General features: G+C 37.5%; 1 pseudogene; it reads right to left on the reverse strand.

The window, feature by feature from the left end:
- Positions 1–3,101: 3,101 nt before the first annotated feature.
- LOC140891020 (probable galacturonosyltransferase 13) lies at positions 3,102–7,266 on the reverse strand (annotated as a pseudogene).
- Between the last annotated feature and the right edge of the window lie 1,697 nt (positions 7,267–8,963).

Genomic DNA, 8,963 nt, shown 5'->3' on the forward strand with positions numbered 1-8,963 from the left:
CCACATAACAGAAAGGTACCTGCCAACATGCGATCGCTTCCCTCAGTAGCCTGTTCTTGAGACAAAGCAAATACCTGCCCTTGAGTCTGGGGACGGTAACCAGAAGAACTCTTTGGTGCTGGCTGCTGTCGTGAAAAAGTAGAAGCCTGAGATCCAACCTGTGATCCCGATCCACTAGCAGAACCCATGCGCTGAGGACAATCTCTCCGCAGATGTCCCTGCTGACCGCAAATATAACAAGCACCAGTAGCTTTCCGACATGAAGCTGCAGGATGCTTCCCTCCACAGTGACTACAAAACTCCTCCTTCTTCTTCTTCTTCCCAAAACGGAACATACCTCGTGAACCACGAGATCCAGATGAAGTAATAGGAGTAGAAGAAGACGTAGGTCCAGATTGCACAACAGATTGAGCTCGAGGCTCAAAAGATCCACTAGGCTGTGCTGGCATCATCAACTGTGCCCGCCTGTTGCTGGTCTCCACAAGACGGCAACGGTTCACCAAAGTCTCATAAGATACTGGGTCATCACAGACAACAACCTGTGAGTAGATATCTTGGTTCAGACCTTGTAGAAAGAGATCATACTTCGATGCATCACTCTCATTAATATGAGGACTGAAAGGTAGCAGATCAAGAAATCGTTGCTGATATTGATCAATAGTCATTGATCCTTGCCTCAGAGTAAGCAACTCCATCGATCGTGCTTGGCAAACAGCTGGAGGAAAATAAAGTTTCTGGAACTGCTGACAGAAATCTCCCCAAGTCACCTGTCCTCTCTCAGTACGTGCCTGAGCAGCTTTGACATCCCACCAAAAACGTGCTCGGTCCTCTAGAACAAATTCTAGAACTTCCAATTTCTGATCCTCAGTGCAATCGAAAGCACGAAAAACACTCTCGAGTTTAGACATCCAACTTATTGCTTGTTCAGGATTCTCGCCTCCCACCAAATGTTTCGGTCCTACTTGCATGAATTTATTGATAGAGTAGCGGCATCTACCCTCATGATGACGATGATGATGACCACCTCCCTGGCCAACACTACCGTGACTCTCGTCAGCCATATCCTGAAAAGAATTGCACATTAAAATCCCAAATGCGCAAGAATTACTCAAAACTAATTCTAAATCCCAAGTACTAATCCCAAAATCTAAGCATGCTCTGATACCAAAAATTTAGTGACCCTGCATGGTATCACCTACTAACTGGCAACTAATAGCATGCATTAAACTTAATACAGCAAAATAACTTAACAAAGTAAAACGTGCGGAAACTTAAATTTACATATCGGCTTAATAACATAATTCAGGCTTAAATCTGTAGTGATACAACCAAATCGAAATACTTAAAAGTAAACATTATACAGCTAAAACAAATCCTGCTGTATAAATTCCCCTGAAAAGATCCGGCTCCCTAGTCCTGCCTCGAACTACCGGCTCCATCCATCCTGCGACCTGCCCCATAGAATAGGGTGTCCAAGATAACAACTAGGACGTAAGCGCTAACTCCCAGTATATAGACATGAGTAAACATATGTATATAATGCATGCAACATGATGACTGGTAAATGATCATCTGAAAAGTCATGCTCAGTACCGGCGCCACATGAGTGCTGTCACCGCACGGATCAACCTCTGGGTACAACCACACTCGTCTAGTACACCAGAGTAGACAGACATAAATGCCCCCGCCGTCGCGATACTCTCAGTGACACACTATCGAGTATAGAGCTGAGCGACTCTATAGTCAGGTATAACAAGGTATAGGCTCAACGTGTATATGCACATGACATATGAATATTGAAAGCGGTAAATCATATATCATGTCATATAATAATGTCAAATAAATGCAACATATAAACATATATACTCGCTGGCAATCTCAGTCAATGTGTACGTACCTCTAGGCTAGTTCAAGTATAGTAGGATCCTAGGTTCCAAGCCTATCTTCAAAAGTTCACCGTATCACTACATAAATTCTATAAGCCTTAACTAAGCTAATAAGTACTCCCAAAACTTAAATAGATTCCCGAACCATACCTTCGTCCGTAGATAGCCCTTTGGAGTCGCTAGTCCCGGATGACTATAACCACACCTTGGTTATTCCAGAACCTCTATTAAAACCGATAGGGCCCTCAAGTGTTTAACTCACACTATATAACTGAAATAGGAACCTCAGGAATTCGTACTTCAAATGAAATCAGACAAGCCCTATTTATAGGCAAAATTCCCGGCCAGGATCGGAACCACCGATCTCGGGATCGGAGCTTCCGATCCAGCTCACGCCTTGCATGCATGACATGCCGGGATCGGAACGTCCGATCCGACGATCGGAGCTTCCGATCTCGCCTCCGATCAACACTTGTCAAAACTCGTGGCTGAGTCATCGGGTAAAGCTGGCAACCGGAGATCGGAACGTCCGTTCCAGGATCATAGCTTCCGATCTCGGTGCTTCCGCTGAGCTTCCGAAGTGGCTGGGATCGGAGCTTCCGATCTAGGTTCAGAGCTTCCGATCCGGCCCAAAGTCAAAAGCCCAAATTCTCTTCCGAAGTCCAATAACACTCCGAAATTGATTAATTACCAACCCTTAATCATGTTTATCATATTATTATCTTAAAATGGAATCTGGGTTACTACAAAGGTTGTCCAACCCCTCTACTAAGCTAACTCCCTACTGACATCGGGGCTGATATGAACTCCAGAGCTCTCGACCCGAGCTGGAGGTGACGGTGGAGGAGCTTGACTGAGCTCCCGACCCGAGCTGGAGGTGATGGTGGAGGAGCTTGGCTGAGCTCCCGACCCGAGCTGGAGGTGATGGTGGAGGAGCTTGGCTGAGCTCCCGAGCTCCCGAGCTGAGCTCCTGACCCGAACTGGAGGTGATGGTGGAGGAGCTTGGTTGAGCTCACGAGATGAGCTCCTGAACCAGTTCTGGTTGATTAGGGATGTTCCTTTTATATTAGGATCATCCATGAGTTGAGGTGGTTTTCTCCTCCGGGTATCAATACATAATGAATACGTGTAGCCTATTATTCTGTAATCACTGCTCTATCGCCATTGACGCGAATCCTAGCTATGTCTTTAGTGCAACAACTAATAATGGCGAGGTCAAAAAATAATGATTTTTGCCCAAAGGGGAAAAAAATGAATAAATGCTACTATACAAGTTTTGCGTTCCCTCGTTATTAGCCCACATCATATCAACACATATCTAAGAGAATCTTGGAGGAAAAACTCATGATCCCTCCGCTTCTATAGTGGTTCATTGTTACTCCAATATGTGGCAATTTCTAATAAAATCATTAGAATAATTAACATACTTAGTCCAATGAGGGCGTAGATGATCAAAACCAATCTCCAACCACGGTATTGATTGGCCGTTATAGTGAATCACTGCTGCCTTTTTCACATTTTCGATGTTAGTCTTATTCTGATAACCCAAGCCAAGCATGTGCCAAGATGGGTTGATTGGCTGCACCAAACCTTTGAATGCAATCAAACTGGGAGGAAGGGTTCCGAGTTTCCACAGAGTAAGATCTGATTTCAGATTCTGCAACATAAACTGAGTAAGAACCGGAGAATTACAGTTGTTCATGGTTGAGGCAATGAAGGCAAGCCGGCATACTAGAACTTGACCAGACTACACTCGTTGATAGTTGAAGGCTCACAAAATAAAATTCCAACAATCCAGCTCGAAAAATTTGTGTGGTGCTATGCAGTTTCTTAAAACAAAACCAGCACCTGACATTCTATAGCATGCTGGTTTTGCACAGGACTCACGAAAATAACATTAAAACAAAAGAGTTTGTAAAATCTAGCTAAAAGAAATATGAAACACGCAGAAGGATACAACCTCATGGATCCAACTTTGTGCAGGGTTGGTCTGGTTTTGTGGTAAGCACCCATCAGGTGAAATTTTGAAGGATATTTTAATATTTCAGCACGATATTCTATAACCTTAAATTCCAGTGTGTTGGAACATAAACTCTTGTATTAGTATTTAACTTTCACAATAAATAAAACAATTTTTCTGTGCAATGTATTTTCCTTTTCAATTAATGTCAATTCATCTAATGGTGCATTTTTTTTCCATTTATTTCTTCTCATATTTCATCTGTTGTTCCTCACATAAAGTTGAATGACCGTATTGTTGAACTTTCCACTTTCATAAACAATCCCCTTTTTCCTCACATGTTACAAGTACATAGACAAAAAATAGGGCATAACAATTATGCAAAAAATACGTATAAACCATACCTCCTTAAGCCAGGTGTGATAAGTGTTTCTGATATTTGTCTTTCTCCATGCTCGCAAGTCAAAGATATTCATCCCATAGGCCCAGGCACATTCATCAGGATTTAAATTCTTTGCTATTAGCGGATGAGAGAAGTTGAAATAGTTCCTAAATCGTTTAGACATGACCCAATCATCTTCACCCTTTCAAGTCTCAACAGCGCCATTCACTTTTCCACAAAGATCAATATCCCAAAGAGGGGACAAATCACGTTGAATTACGACATCGTCATCTAAGAAAAGCACCTTATCAAGTTCTGGGAATAGCTGCATTAGCAACAAAAAATTATCATCTGCATTGGATAAATGAGAGACATATAACAGGCACAAAAGTTATAGTCTGAAAAACATGACAATAATTTTTTGTTATAATAGCTGCAATACAATACGATTTCAACAAAGAAACCAAGTCAGAAAGTAAAATTATATAACCGATGCCTTGAAAAGCGCTTTTATCCAGACAAACCAAGACCACAAACATTTCCTAATTCTATTAAGCCATCAATAACTCAATAAAATGGTTCTTACCCAATCCTTTGTAAACTAAAAATAACTAGAAGATTTATGATGAAAAGCTGTCATTAACACAATTAAATTACAATAAATATATTGACCAAAACCTGGCTCCATTTTCTCGGCAATTGGATTTAAATCAGATCCTACCTACCAAAATGAAGTTTTTGGCACACTGCAGGGATAAGCACAAGCATGGTTCAGATTTACTTTGTCATTTGAGAAATAATACCAAAACAGAAAATGCACTGCAGTTGGTTTGGCCAGCATTTCTTCTGCTAATCATTCCAAGTTGGCGATATACATAAAATATTCAACTTCAGCAAGTATATATTCACAATTCTAACAGAATAAAAAATAAGTGCACATAAAGCATATCAATGGCTATCAATTACCTCTGGTAGATATATACGAAGATGGTTGAGCAAAGAGATGTACTTTGGACTTCTAGACTGTAATTTTGAGGCAAATGTTCGAGGGGTGGTATTACTGAGATTGGTCCCACCTATATGATTCCCATGGTAGTAGTTTCGGATGTCATAATGGTTCTCCACAGCTTCAAGGACCGGAACGTTCTCTCTTGTTAACCAATCAAACTGATGAATACCTGTAACTTCAACTATAGCAGGAGATGCAGAATTCAGGGCAAACCATGAATGCATGCCTGCATATGTTTTCTTGTCAGTTATGACATGGAAAACAATCTTTTCAGGGCTTAAAGATGACTGTATAGTGGAGGTGACAACAACGACAGCAGCAAGAATATTATCTGTTGAAACCACAAAGTGATGGTAGAAGTTGTCGGAAAGCAGATGAAGTAATTCAGGAGATGGTAACTGTTTTCGTGCATGAGCATTTGAAGAATATTCATCAGTTAGCCTCAAAGAAAGGCAATTAATTCCTTTAGGGACTGCACTGGCTGCAAAGTGTTTATTTGTTAGCTCAGCAAACTTGGACTCCCTGATCTGTCTTTCAGATCTCTCCATCTGTTACGCAAATAAATAATAATGATAATGATAACTATAAGGTAACTGTCAAACAAAGTGTAAAAATCCAACATAATTTATTATTAACAGCAAATTGCGACAGATTGTTATAATTATTTTGTGACAATAAGTGCATGGGCGCGTAAACATCTGTAATAGCTGAAATTTCATATAACAAAAGTTAACTGAGTATTTTTTAAACATAAATTGCCATGGGACTTGAAAGGAGAAGAAATGGGAAAAGTTCTGTACGATGAAAATTTAGGTTTGCGGCCACAACTGGGGAATGAGGGGGAAATAAAGCTAAATACACTACAACAGTCACAATTCTCGCAAATCAAACCATTCACAATATTGCCTCATAGGAGGCCAGGTCTGCATAACAAGGAGACCAAGTACTAAAACGAAATATGAAGAGATAGAACCAGCGATCACATACCATTCCTTTCAAAACCAATGCAAACTCCTTAGAACTGTACTTATTGTTTTTCATATCAGAAACAAGTTGACTAAAAGTGTCAGGAAGCTTCAGACCATCAGGGACTTTCTCAGAGTTCATTTGGTTCATGATCTTGACAAAATCCTTCAACATCCTCTGTGATAGCAGAAAACACTACGGAAGTTTCAACTTTGATGTGAAAATTGTATTACCATGCAGTGATATACAATCTTGAAAAACTGGAATAAACCACAATAAATAAATAAATAAATACTGATAAATTACAGAATTAAGAACAGCCGAGGTATACCCCGGAACCATCTATCCTTCCAAGAAGCTTTGGCCCCAATCGTCTTCCCAAACAATCTGGAAACAACAAAAAATACAAAAAATTCATCAATCCATGATATCTATCTACATTGTGTGTGTGAGCATGCACATAGAGAACACATCTACCACGGTAATGAATACAATAAGGTGTGGAAAGTACCGACAGAAGAGCACTTGTTAACACCTTCCAAGGTGACGAGGGCAGTAAGAATGAAGACAAAAGGCAACAGAAATGCAAGAATCAAAACTGTGTGGCGAGGTGCAACCTTGATTTTCATCAAATCCCCTCCTCCTCGATTGCCAGATGAAATCGTGATACTTCTCATGCTAGGTGACAAGTGCAGCTGCATCTTCCTCCGTCACCGCCCTCCTCCACAACCACAACCACCATCCTCCCGATCCTCGAACCAAACAAATCACCACAACCTCTAACAATGCCCAAGCATCATTCCGATTAAACTATCCGGAAATTATGATGCACGCCTCACCATCAGATCCGTCACCGCCGGCGGCGTCAGCCACACATTTAATCTCCTCCGAAACAATTACACTCGTGACTAAGGCTTCCTAATCCTCTCCTTGATTCACACATATTCATGTATCTATCTCCTCCAGGAAACAAAACCTTCAAATCAATCGATCAGTTAATTATCTCATGCAATCAGATCAATCAATCAATCAATCATCCCCTCTCAAATTGAAGCATTCATGTCTCCAGCGGGAAGAGGAAATGAGAGATAAATTGTTGCGCGTATAATCTTCGATAATTAAGGCCCGGTTTCAAAACTCATACCAAAAAAACATTTTTTAAAATATTTTTTATTTAATAATGTGTTTGGTTGACCAGAAAAGTGCTTAAATAAACATTTTTTTTTTAAATCAAAATTAGAGTTTTTTTAAAAGCAAAAAATATTCTTAAATAAACATCTTTTAAGTCAAAATTAAAGTTTTTTTAAAAGCCAAAAATTATAGCTTAAAAAAGTATTTTTTTAAAAAAATATCTGTCAAATCCAAACGAGCCTAAACTACATTCCGCTCTTATGTATATCAATTGGATGCATGTTTTTTTTTTATTTAATAAAATAAGATAATAAAAATTTAACAAAGAGTGGCCGTGGTTTAAAAACCGACCCAACTTTCAAACAGGCCGGCCTGCCAAATTGATGTTGAGAAATCTCCTCCCTAATCCTCTATGGGCTGCAGGTCATTGAGTCAATTTATTTTTTTTTAAAAAAAATAAATAAAAGGTATAATTTTTATTATCCCCTCCCTAAATTATTTTATTATTTATAATTTTGTTAGTATCGTTGTTTTTAATATTTCTAATAGTTATATGGTTATTCTTAGGCACCGTTTGGTAGCTATTATTATTATTCTATGTATAACTTATCTCATTCAATCTCGCGTTCTTCTCGACATATTATTTGTCCATCTATTAATTATTAATTTTACATCAATCAAATCATCAATAATTTATCTTGCATCAATCAAATCATTTAATTTAAATTACTATCTTACGCCTTATAAATAATATTATTTTATATTTTATATATTTTTAAAATGAAAAATAGTAATTTAACTTTTTAATATAATATTTAATCAATCAACTCAAATATACTACAATCAATCAATCAAATCCAATACTATAAAAACTATCATTTTTTATTACAATACATTATTTATCCATATATTATTTATCTCATCACTCAAATCAAACGATACCTTAGTTTATTCTTTATTAATACTTATAGTTTAATAGATTTATTTAATATGTCTACGAATTAATAATAGTATTTTAAAAAATTGCAGTGATACTAGGACTCACATAATATGTTCAAAAGAAACCATTCTCTTCATCTCAATTATATATATATTTTTTCTTTATTAGTGGTCTAAAATATATAATTCATTTTCTATATTTAAGGTAATATCTATATAATTTATTAAAGAATCTTCATAATAACTTAGTAGCATCTTTTATTCATATGACATGTACTCATGTTAAGCAAGCCTCGAAAAATATGTAATAATTTGTTAAATTAATTGAATAAAGATAAAATCGATTTTTTTTAAAAAAAATATTTTGTGATAATTGTGATATACATATTTGGGAGGAGGGACCTATCTTGTTCTTCATTAATAATGACCATTTTAAAAAAACAAAACAAAACAACTGGCCAGTAATCAATCTAGAGAATATTTTTTGACATGTGGCAAGAGCCCCACATGGGCTTATATCTAGCCCTTCATCAAGTTTAGAAAGTGAACCCCCCTTTTTTATTTTTTTCCTTTTTTTTAATCGAATGAAACTTATTAAAAATAATTTATAAATTTATAGAAATTAATTTTTTTAAGTTTATAACTGATAATTATTTTTAACTAAATTTTTAAAGTATTTAGATGAACTTA

This window comes from Henckelia pumila, chromosome 3 (genome assembly GCF_033568475.1).
Source record: "Henckelia pumila isolate YLH828 chromosome 3, ASM3356847v2, whole genome shotgun sequence".
NCBI classification, from domain to species: Eukaryota; Viridiplantae; Streptophyta; class Magnoliopsida; order Lamiales; family Gesneriaceae; genus Henckelia; species Henckelia pumila.